Raw genomic sequence first — 13,370 nt, forward strand, 5'->3', positions numbered from 1 at the left:
ATTGACGATAAATTTTCCAATGAGACTGTTTTCCCATTCTTCAGTCGCTTCAGAAATATGTTTTGAGGAACCAATGATGCCTCTGGTTTAACTTCCAGGTACTTTCTTGATCACTGCGCTTTTCATCTTCTCAGTGAGGTCATTCACTTTGCTGCTAATACTGCTAGAACTCATTCTACCACAGGTATTTTGTTTTTCTCTAGGGTTTATGTTTTCTTTGTGTCGAGGAAAACAAGTTTTGGGATAATGCTTTATATCTAGGTTTGTGAATTGATAAGGAGGAAAGGAAATATTTTGTTTCCTTGAGAATAGACGAAAAATATTCGTGGGTGTATTGAATATTATTCTATTATGGATTGACAGCATATCTTCCGAAGAATATGGATGATTCCCATGATTTGGAACTCGAAGGGGGGGAATTTTATTTTTTGAATTTTCTGAATTTCAGTCAACTGAATCGGTTGAATCGGGATAATTATAATGGGTTCTAAAATCTGATAATGGATCTGATAATCTAGATGATCATACTGCAACACACTCCGATTGCACCCCGTATGTGTTAGCAAAACTGCTTATTTTGACAATATTGTCAATAGGATGCGAATAATGTAGATAAAAACCCAATACTGGATTGAAACCATGTTTGTCGATCAAGGGAAACCTGCAAAATTAGAAAATCATATTTCAGAAATCAATCAAAGAGGTCGATAAAAACTTAGATGAAATGACCAAGATCAAAACTAAAGAAGAACTAAATCGAGAAAAGACAATACATGATATGGATTATGCAATAATGGATGAGATTTTTGGATGCAATTGAGAAACTCATGCCAGAAATGAAAGAATCAAAAAAGATCTAAAAGAAAACGAAGCTAGAACGAAAAGAAATGATTGACTAGAGGTTAAAGTTTTGAGATTTTCACCGTGAGAGTTTAATACATTTGTGATAGTAAATTTTAAACAATCATTTTAATTCGTCCCACTGATAATATGTGTACGGGGATCAAAGGAAAAAGACAATGAGAAAGATGAAAATGGCAGAGCAATGTTTACATTTTTTATATAATTTTGGTAAATAACAAAAAAGCAAAAAAATAAATAAAAAAATAATCAAACTTAGAACTTATGTATTTTTTTTTCTCGGAATACTACTTCTAGTTCGATTCAAAATGTCGGGGACAAAGTATATCGAAAGGGCGTGAAAGGCAACGCCACTTAACATTTTTTTTCCTAGTTGTTTATCATATTGTTCATGGTTGTACAATGAAATTATTGAAAGAGGCCAAGAGCTCCACACAAACGCCTTAATTGATTATTCTAAGTTAGAATATTGCTTGCTTGCACCTAACGTACATACCTCATGCATGATGCGATTGAGAATGTTGCTTGCATTTTTCAAATCTATACTTATACTATATTCTAATCCAATAGTTTGTTGTAGTTAATGGGACATGATTTGGTTTAACAATTAAAATCTTTAACACCTAATGATATGAAATGATGAATCATTTCCCTATCACATTTTGACATTCTTTTATTCTATCAATACTTCAAGTCTTTGACATCAAGGGGGCTTGTATCAGCAATCCTCGTGATGTTTGACTGTTAGAGGTGCTCGGCGTCTGAATCTGATTCGTTACGAGTCATATGTCAGGTTGTTTATTTTTTTTTTAGTTTGAGTAAGATCTGAATCACGAGTTTGACTTGATCCTTGATTCGGACCCATTGGAATGAACTCAGAGTCTTTTCTTCAGATTAAGAGTATCATAAAGATTTGCTCTTACGACAGCAAATGAGATTGAGTAAAGAAAAATGATAGTGTTACAAAAATCAAACATAAAATCCACAGAGCGCTCAACCACCATTGGTAAGCCAAGTTTATTTTCAAAAAAAAAAAAAAAAAAATCAACACAGGGTAGAAATGCTAGAGGAGAGCAAAGTGCTATGCTTTATCTTATTCATTGAATAGACGCCTAGAGCGTACTGTCTATGTGCTTGGCCAACCAAATATAGCAAAAAGAGAAGTTGCAAGCCATTCCTTATAGAAACCGGTTTCCATCACAATCAATCACCATTAAACAGAAGAAAAAGTGGGAAATCAAATTTCTTTAATGTCAAACGTCGTCTATGGTTAGATCACGTGTGGAAGAATAAAACCTTGATCACTACAAACATTATAGGACAACTACAAAGCTCTAGAAATCTTTATGTAAATGCAGTGTTACAAGCATTAAATTGTAGCTTTCAACAACTAATAAAGAGAAAATGAAGAACTCAGAAAAGTCTCAACTGAAAAGCCTAAGTTCAAATTTAAGGATGAATATGACAGGAACTTGCCCTATAAAGATTATGGTTGAGACATTGTTTTAGGAAAATTGAATAAACGAAGACTTTTGTACATTATGATGTAGAATGAGAATGAACAACAAAGAGCTTAGTAAATATTCGAAGTCAAGGTATGATCGCCAGTAAAATAAACAGTAGGAATTTCGAGATTGTCCTTACTAAGCAGCATGACTTGAGCCCATACCATGTCTTCTTCTAGTACTCCTCTTCCACCACAGGGAATTTACAATCAAGAAACTTGCCGAACAGATACACGACAGGTATAGAAATTGCTCCAGAAACTACTGCAGTCCATACTCCTGCAACAAGATATGTCTTATAATCCACTTTAGCATTTAAGTCCTGTACACAAGAAGCTCAATTTCAGAAACAAAAACTACAAACAAACAAGTTTATACAAATAGATATTCTTTTAGCAAGTGGTTTGAAGGAAAGCAAATCTAGGTAAACAACCAGCAAGGTAAGTTATTTTCGTTCCTACTTTTAAAAGCGGAAAATGGGTCATTTGTCCAAATATTTTCAAAACATGGTTCTAATGGACGAGTAAAAATTTGTACGGGTGAAATGGACACCAAAAAAATAGCGAGGATAAAACTGAATTCATCCTGACTTGAACTTAAAAAATAGCAAGGATGAAACTGGATGCATCCTGATGTAAATTGAAAATAAGAAAGTATTTGAAAATGGGTAGGATGAAACTGTTCACATCCTGCCTATTTTTACATTTTTGTGTCTTTTTAACCAATTTTGTGTTAAAATTTCTACAGTTCATGATGGTACTCTTATGCACACGACAAACGAATTTGCTATCACCAAAAACCATTCAGTACCACCAATTACGAAGGCAGAAAGGTAAACTACGAAAATAATGAGGTTCACCTTACACGCTCCTTATCTGCACGAAGATATGCGGCGAGTTCATCCCTTTTCCTAGCAGGGGAAAAGCACTGTTAACCTTTACACGCTCCATTTCTGCAAGATGAATTGCGAGTTCATCCCATTTCCAAGGAGTGGGAAACACACGGATCAACTTCACACGCTCACAATCAGTTTTTGCACCAAGAATTGCGAGTTTATCCCTTTTCCTAACAATGGAAAACGCCCAAGAGAAAAGCTTAGATTTCAACGCCATTATAGGTTAAATTTGTTTACACTTTAATTTGCAAGTAGAATTCAAGGTGCCTATTTATAGGTTTAGGATTATGCTAAAACTAGTCATACACAGATTAGGAAACTCCATTATTTTTGTAACCTTCTAGAAATAGAAGTCCTACTGTTCCTTTTAAGAATAGAACTCTACTTCTAGAATTACTTGGAGAGCAATTTAGTGGTATTTAGAATCTAGGAATAGGGTATTCTGATGGACCTATGCCTAAAAACGGATCACAAGGGGATCCTCGTACAGTTTTTTATAATCCCAAAACAATAACTTAAGGCACAGGTGTCCCAAAAATTAGTCAAGTACTGCTTACTTTTACTTTTAACTCTAGACAATTATCATCTAAACGATTAAGAAGTTGGCCAATTCTCATATCTGAGGTCAAGGTTCTCCAATAGAGCAGTGGATAGCATGCAAAGTTCGTCATTAGGTAACTTTTCGTGTAATGACTGGAAAAAATTAATATCAAAACATATTAAAATCTTCATTCTTTAAAGCAACTCGAAACTTATAGGATGAATGGAGCAAAACATACTTGTCCTGAAGAAGAGGAAAGTTGGAACCGTGGAGTGAAGGGTATCTCAGCACGCGCTGTCCAAGCGACTCCACGACTGCCTTGCAGGTCAATAATCTAGCAGTTCTACCTTCTACTTTTTTCCACTGTTTCTCTGGTTGAATTCCCAAATCACCATGAATGGGTACATTGCCAAATTAGCCATCTAATTCCAACTGCTTAGGATCCGTTTTGTTACTTGGTGCGAGACATATACATTTGCTTAAGAACTCAGGAACCTTATTGTTATTAATCATACATGTTAAGCTGGTGCATAAACCTCATCTCCTTTTCTAACCAAGCTAATGTCTCATATATAACCTTTGTTTGCGAGTGTGACTTACCGCCTGCAAAAAACACATGGAGTTCTGTTCCTATTTGAGTCCAACTGCAGCCTGGCTTTTTCCTTGGCTTTTTTTCTCACATTATGTTCCTCAGCCACAACATTTCATCCCATCTTCCTGCCGCTGCACAAGTGTTTGAAAGTGCAACATAATTTCCCGAATTATCTGGTTCCAACTTGAATAAGTATTGGGACAAGTACTCTCCTAACTCAATCTTGTTTTGTTCTTTACATGCAGAAAGAATTGATCCTAATATCTGGGCATCAGGCTCAAGTGGCATTTCGAGGACAAATCTAAGTGCTTCATCTAAATTTCCACAGCGAGAAAGTAGACTCACCATACAACTGTAGTGGTGCATACTTGGCTTCATTCGGTATTCAGAGATCATATCATTAAACGCTTTCAAACCTTTTTCTACCAACCCCGCATGGTCACATGCTGACAAGAGACCAGTGAACGTGATTTCATCTGGTTCAATTTTTTCATTCTGCATCCGGTTAAATACTTCAAAAGCTTCCCAAGATTGGCCATGAGATGAATACCCAGATATCATTTTGCAAATAGGCAACTCCTTGTAATTAACCATGTCATAAAACTTCCTTGCTAGGTATAAATTCCCACCTTTTGCATACATATCTACAAGAGAGGTTACAAAGGAAAGCGATGAGAAAAGTTGACCCCGTGTTATGTACCCATGAATGGCCTTGCCAAATTCTAATGATGATATATATTTATGCAAGCTGATAGCAACGAGATGATGCTTATAGTATTAGGTTGTAGCTCACGAATTTGCATCTCCTTAAAATAACGAATAGCCGTATCTCCGTGTCCATTTTGAGCAAAACCAGATATGAGAGAAGTCCAAGTTATCAGATTAGGTTGGATCTCCGTATATTGCATCTCTGAGAAGATGTTTTCAGCTTCAGTTACTTGCCCATTTCTAAGGAATCCCAAAATCATTCCATGAAACTTCATTTGGAGGTACAACTTCTAACTGCATCTGGTAAAACAGCTTCAAGGCCTCACCGCTCAGACCTGATTCGGCATAAGCAGCAATTAACATATTCCACAATGTGAGATCCTTTTGTACTGTTTCCTCGAAGACTCGCCTAGCCTTATCAGTACTCTCGCATTTTCCATACATCCTTATAATGCTATTTGCAACCACCACATCAGAGTCAAAGTTATTTCTAATACAGTAACCATGTCACTCTTTACCAAGCTCCACATTTCTTACTTTAGTAGATGCAGACATTATGGTGGTTAGAGTTACCGAATCAAATCCAAAATTATCTGACCTCATTAGATGGCATGAATCTAAAGCATCCTCGATCTTCCCTTGTTGAACATAACCAGATATGAGCAAATTCCACGTCACCACATCTTGAGCCCTTACCATGTCTTCTTCCAGTCTCCTCATCCACCACAGGGAATTGATAATCAAGAAACTTATCGAACAAATACACGACAGATATACAAATTACTCCAGAAACTACCGCTGTCACTACTCCTAAAATAAGATGTCTTATAATCTAATTTAGCATTTAAGTCCTGCACACAAGAAGCTCAATTTCAGAAACAAAGACTGGCAAGTATTTTTTTTTTTTATACGCGTGACAAAGACTCACAAGTTCATACAAGTAGATAAATATTCATTTAGCAAGTGGGTTGGAGGAAAGCCGATCTAAGTATACAACTGTTTAACAGACATTTCCAGCGAGATGGGTTGTTTCCGTTTCTACTTAAAAAAATTAGGTTATAAGACATCTTATTTCAGTAGTGACATCAGTAGTGAAAAGAATGTAAAATATCTCAAGTTTCTGTTCATGGCTAACTTAATGGGATTTTTTGATCAGAAACAAGGTTTCTTGAAATTGGTTCAGAGTTTGTAGAGAGAAGGTTATTTGTGCTCGCATTTTATAGTTGAGATTCGATCAACATTCTAATTGTTCTGGCTAAACAGAGATGAGTCAGGACATTAATGATCGGTGGAAATTAAGGATCTATGGTTAGAAACAGACAAGCCAAAAAGGAGTTAACAACCACATTTCAGGTCCTTCATTTCCACTGATCATTAATGTCCTGGCTAGTCTCTGTTTTGCCAACACAAGTAGAATGTTTCTCAACTATAAAATGCGAGCACAAATCACCTTCTCTCTACAAACTCTGAACCAATTTAAGAAAACCTTGTTTCAGTTCATGATGATGCTCTTAAGCTAAATTAGCCACGAGCAGGAAAGCAACGTCTCACACTAACTATACTTCCATTGCTGGAGTCCGCCCCCCTTTTTTTATTATTCTTTATTTAAACACAACTATTCAGTGGGAGATAATTATAGCCTCGTACCCCTGTTGATCCTTATCACAGGGACGGAGCTGTAAACAGGATCACCCAGGATACAGTTTAGGTGAGTCCACTTCAGTTGCACACTAATTTCATGAATACACCTATACAGTATTCATTGGCCAAGAAGTGCACGTGGAAGGTAAAACACCAGTTAAACCATAACCAGTTCTCCTAAAGTATTAAATGATGCCCTCCTCCATTTTCAACAGATCATTCTAGTTGCGGTTGTGCACATAATAAACGAATTTTCTGTCACCAAAAATCATTGAGTAGCCCCAAATACGAATTTCTCAGCAACATTTCATATTTTCCTACTGGGGGTAATAATAAGGCAGAAAGGTAGACTAAGACTTAACGAGTTATAAATCGTGTTACACTCACAATATTGTTCAACTTTATATGCTCCATTTCTGCACGAAGAATTGCGAGTTCATCCCATTTCCTAGCAGTGGAAAACGCATTGTTCGACTATACACACTCCATTTCTGCACAAAGATTGGGAGTTCATCCCATTTCCTAGCAGTGGAAAACGCCCTAGAGTTTGCCTAGATTTCACTGCCGTTTCTGCAGAAAACCCCATATATCTCAAAAAGAACCCTAGACTATCCAAAAAAATCCACACATAGGGTAGAAATGCTAGTGGAGAGCAGCAAAGTGCTACGCTTTATCTTATCTTATAAATAGACTCCCCGAGTGTACTTATGTGCTTGGCCAATCAAATATAGCAAAACAGAAGTTGCATGTCTCCTAGTCCTAAGCATTCCTTAAAGGAATGGGCAATCAATCACCATTAAAATTAAACATAAGAAAAAGAAGGAAATCAAATTTCTTAATGTCAACATCGTGTATGGTTAGATTAACTGTGGAAACATAAAGCCTTGATTACAACAAATATTATAGTACAACCTACAAAGCTCTAAAAACTTTATAAGATCCTAATTATGTAGCAAAACCTAGTTAGAAGCATTCAATTGCATTTCAACAACTAATAAAGAGATTTTATTGGATGTTTCTTTTATTTTGATTCAAAAGAAAATGAAGAGCAGTCTGAATAAAAAGTCTCAACTGAAAGGTGTAAGTTTAAATTTAAGAATGACTATGACAGGAACTTACCCTATAGTTTAAAATGAAGCATTCTAACAGGAAGCATTAGCTAAGCAGCGTGACTTGAGCCCATACCATGTCTTCTTCCAGTCTTCTCTTTCTCTTTTTCTACCACGGGGAATCGATAATCAAGAAACTTTCCGAGCATATACACGGCAGGCATCCAAATTACTTCACTAACTACTGCAGTCACCACTCCTGAAATAAGATGTCTTATAATCTACTTTAGCATCTAAGTCCTGCAAACAAGAAGCTCAATTTCATAAACAAAGATTGGCAAGTATCTTTTATTTTTGACAAAAACAGACAAGTTCATACAAATAGATAGGTATTCTTTCAGGAAGTGGTTTGGAGGAAAGCAAATCTAAGTATACAACTGTTAACAGACATTTCCAGCAAGATAGGTTGTTTTCGTTCCTATTTTTTAAATTTCTACAGTTCATGATGATGCTCTTATGCAGGGAGCAGGAGAGTCGCGTCTTACACTATTTACACTTCCACTGCAGGAGTCGGCCCCTTTTTTTATTTTTCTTCGAACACAACTACTCAGTGGGAGCTGTTAACAGGGACACAGCTAAGGTGAGTCCATGCATACATCTACAAAGAAAAAGTATGCATTGGCCAAGTAGTGCACGTGGGTAGAAACTATCTCCTGAGTCAAAATTTTCCTTTTCGGTAATACATTCCAGGACATGTAGCTGTTGGAATGGAAACATCTTTAGTGCTCCCTCTCGCTCATTCAGAGTTAACTAATCTGCTCACTAGGACTGGGACTGATATCGAGTAGCTCTACTTTAATTTTCTCTACATATCCTACTTATTCTTACACATTGATTAACTTTAGAGTGGAGCTCAAGATCGTGATAACAAACACTAATCTTACAGTACTCCTGCTCCATACCGATCACTCAACCTATGTGAACTGAAGCACGCATGAAGAAATATATTCGCGAAAGAACATCTTAAAATTCAAATGAATTTTATCTGTAGTAGCAAAACTAAGAGTCTAAGATCACCCTAACACGAATACAAGTCTCGGTAACTGATCTGTGAGAAATTGAATGTAAAACACCAGTTCTACTGAAGTATTAAGAGATTCCCTACTTCATTTGCAACCAGATTCGCTGTTCGGGTTTGGAGAATTTTACATCCTATCCCTGAAGTTCAGCAATTCAAACATATAATATTTTTCCAAAATCCAACAGATCATTCTAGCTGCAGCTGTGCACATGATAAATGAATTTGCTATCACCAAAAACCATTAAGTAGCCCCAATTACAAATTTCTCAGCAATCATATTTTTCTACAGGGAGTAATAATAAGGCAGAAAGGTAAACTAAGAAATTAATGAGGTTCACTCACAATTCTGTTCAACTTTACACGCTCCATTTCTGCACGAAAAATTGCGAGTTCATCCCATTTCCTAGGAGTGGGAAACGCACTGTTCAACTTTACACGCTCACGCTCCATTTCTGCACGAAGAATTGCGAGTTTATCCCATTTCCTAGCAGTGGAAAACACACTGTTCAACTTTACACGCTCTGCACGAAGCACTGCGAGTTCATCCCTTTTCCTAGCTATGGAAAACGCCAAAGAGAAAAGCCTAGATTTCAACGCCATTTCTGCAGAAAACCCCATGTCTCAAAAAGAACCCTAGATTATCTAAAATCAATAGATGTAACGAGAGAGGAGTTGGGGTCTTAGGTCTAATTATATCAAGTTTTTCTTCTTCTATACTTATATATGCAAAATTTCCAAAAAAAACAAAAGTGTGGAAGGCTTCAAGTTTATAATTTTAACTAGAGATTACTTGAATCAATCCTTTGATCAGGAAAAACTAGTTACAGACAGAACTAACCTATCGGGAGTTGTAACAATAACTTAAGGCACAAGCGTCCCAAAAACTAGTCAAGTAGTGCTTACTTTTACTTTTAACTCTAGACAATTATCATCTTAACTTCTAAACGATTAGGAAGTTGGCCAATTCTCATATCTGAGGTCAAGGTTCTCTAACAAAGCAGTGGATAGCATGCAAAATTCGTCATTAGGTAACTTTTCGTGTAATGACTGGAAAAAATTAATATCAAAACATATTAAAGTCTACATTCTTTAAAGCAACTCGAAACTTATATAGGATAAATGGAGCAAAACTTACTTGTCCTGAAGAGGAGGAAAGTTGGAACCGTGGAGTGAAGGGCATCTCAGCATGCGCTGTCCCTTGTCTGTCTGTAAGTGATTCCACCGCTGCCTTGCAGGTCAATAATCCAGCAGTTCTACCTTCTACTTTTTCTCCCTGTTTCTCTGGTTGAATTCCCAAATCACCATGAATGGGTACATTGCCAAATTAGCCATCTAATTCCATCTGATCCGGATCCGTTTTTTTACTTGGTGCCAGACATACATCTGCTTAAGAACTCGGAATCTTATTGTTATTAATCATACATGTTAAGCTGGTGCATAAACCTCATCTCCTTTTCTAACCAAGCTAATGTCTCATGTATAACCTTAGTTTGCGAGTGTGACTTATCGCCTGCAACAAACACATGGAGTTCTGTTCCGATTTGAGTCCAACTGCAGCCTGGCTTTTTCCTTAGCTTTTTTTCTCTTTTTTTCTCTCATTATGTTCCTCAGCTTCAACACTTCATCCCATCTTCCTGCCGCTGCATAAGTGTTTGAAAGTGCAACATAATTTCCCGAATTATCTGGTTCCAACTTGAATAAGTATTGGGACAAGTACTCTCCTAACTCAATCTTGTTTTGTTCTTTACATGCAGAAAGAATTGATCCTAATATCTGGGCATCAGGCTCAAGTGGCATTTCGAGGACAAATCTAAGTGCTTCTTCTAAATTTCCACAGCGAGAAAGTAGACTCACCATACAACCGTAGTGGTGCATACTTGGCTTCATACGGTATTCAGAGATCATATCATTAAACACTTTCAAACCTTTTTCTACCAACCCCGTATGGTCACATGCTGACAAGAGACCAGTGAACGTGATTTCATCTGGTTCAATATTTTCTTTCTGCATCCGGTTAAATACTTCAAAAGCTTCCCCAGCTTGGCCATGTAATGAATACCCAGATATCATTGCATTGTAAATAGGCAACTCCTTGTAATTAACCATGTTATAAAACTTCCTGGCTAGGTATAAATTCCCACATTTTGCATACATATCTACAAGAGAGGTTAAAATGGAAAGAGATGAGAAAAATTGACGACGTATTATGTACCCATGAATAGCCTTGCCAAATTCTAATGATGATACATTTATGCAAGCTGATAGCAAGGAAATGATGCTTACAGTATTAGGTTGTAGCCCACGAATTTGCATCTCTTTAAAGTAATGAATGGGCCTATCTCCGTGTCCATTTTGAGCCAAACCAGATATGAGAGAAGTCCAAGTGATCAGATTAGGTTGGATTTCCATACATTGCATCTCTGAGAAGATGTTTTCAGCTTCAGTTACTTGCGCATTTCTAAGGAATCCCAAAATCACCGAGTTCCAGGAAACTACATTTGGAGGTACACCTTCTAACTGCATCTGATAAAACAGCTTCAAGGCCTCACCGCTCAGACCTGATTCGGCATAAGCAGCAATTAACGTATTCCAAAATGTGAGATCCTTTTGTACTGTTTTCTCAAAGACTCGTCTAGCCTTACCAGTACTCTCACATTTTCCATACATCTCTATAATGCTATTTGCAACCACCACATCAGAGTCAAAGTTATTTCTAATGCAGTAACCATGACACTCTTTACCGAGCTCCACATTTCTCATTTTAGTAGATGCAGACAATATGGTTGTTAGAGTTACCGAGTCAAATCCAAAATTCTCTGACCTCATTAGACGGCATGAATCTAAAGCATCCTCGATCTTCCCTTGTTGAACATAACCAGATATGAGCAAATTCCACGTCACCACATCTTTTTCGACCATATTACTAAATACAAGCTCTGCATCTTCAATAAAACCAATTTTTGAATAGAAGTTAATAATAGAACTTCCCAAGATACTATCCAACTCTAAACCGCTTAAAATGGCTATTGCATGACCTTGCCTACCCTCATCAACAGCATCCACATTAGCAGCTGCGGAAAGAAAGCTAGCAACTGTAACTCTAGTAGGTTCAACATCCACCATTCTCATACAATAAAACACCTTCAGAGCTTCCTCGTCCATCCCATTCTGAGCATAACTAAAAATCATCGAATTCCACGTAACTACATTTCTATCAACTATTTCATCAAACACCTTGTTTGCATCATCTAGCAAACCACATTTACCATACATATCAACAAGACTACTTGAAACAAATACACAAGAGTTATAACCCATTTTCAAAGCATAACCATGAACCCCTTTCCCAAATCCAACCATCTGTAAAGTAGAACAAGCTTTTAAAGCATTGGGTAAAACAAAATTATCAGGAAGAAACCCATTTTCATGCATTTCATTAAACCCCATTAAAGCCTTCTCATTAGAACCCATTCTACAACATAATCCAATTATAGCAGCCCAAGAGAAAACATTCTTTTTCTCAAGTTTGTGAAAAAGTTGATTTGCAACATTCAGAAGATCACATTTTGCATAGAAAATTACCAACTTCGTCTCAATATATTCATTTTTAGAGTAAAACCCACCAGTTTTAAGAATTCTAGCATGGATTTGTTGACCTGTGGAGAGTGCACGCTCATAAACACAACCCTGGAGAATTTATCCATAGATTTCTGGACCAATTTGAACATTTTTGAAGTCCATTTCAGTGAGGAGAGTAATGGCTTCTTTAATTTGACTTTGTTTACATAGTGATGAGATTTGGTGAAAGTATGATTTAGATTCAACCTGCTTTTGTTCATGGAGTTTGTGGGTTGGTTTGAAGCTTTGAATTTGCTTGATTTTGGTTGATTTAGATGAATGGGAGGGATTAAAATTTGGTGTGGTGTGAAGAGGAAGTGAAGAAGAAGAAGAAGCAGACATTTATGAAGACGTAGAAAAAGAAGATAACAAAAACTTTAATCCTCCTAGTCATCCTCCAGGGTATTTGTGTGTAAGAAAGAATAATGAAAAAAATAAAAAGGTTAAAACGCTGCTACCAGGGATCGATGTGACGATGTCGCGTGACCGTGACTAAGACGATGTCCAGCGAGAAAAGGGGGAATTCCCTTAAAATCAGATGTGGCAACGAACAAAATCGACGTGTAAAGCAGTAAGGAATCACGGTGTCTTATGGAGTTACAACTACGATTGGTTGGATGTTGCACGATCGTGTTATTTGTTCATGATCGGAAACAGTTTAACGAGAATCATTTCCTCTAGTTCTGGTTTGTTGGACGGTTGTAAAGCTAATCGATCCATGTTTTGAATAACGATGGAAAAACAAATGTGGACCCAGTCGGTATAATAAATACCGATCCATGATCTGAATAGCGATGGAAAAACAAATCAATATAAAGAGTATTTTTATTTCTTTATCCATACTTAAAGAATGTCGTGCTTGATATATATCTCATATCA

The 13,370-nt window shown here is 36.8% G+C and overlaps 1 pseudogene; it reads right to left on the minus strand.

Moving 5' to 3' along the window:
- Window positions 1–2,188: 2,188 nt before the first annotated feature.
- Window positions 2,189–12,825, minus strand: LOC113359184 (annotated as a pseudogene).
- Between the last annotated feature and the right edge of the window lie 545 nt (window positions 12,826–13,370).

Source organism: Papaver somniferum, chromosome 3 (genome assembly GCF_003573695.1).
Source record: "Papaver somniferum cultivar HN1 chromosome 3, ASM357369v1, whole genome shotgun sequence".
In the NCBI taxonomy this organism is placed as follows: domain Eukaryota; kingdom Viridiplantae; phylum Streptophyta; class Magnoliopsida; order Ranunculales; family Papaveraceae; genus Papaver; species Papaver somniferum.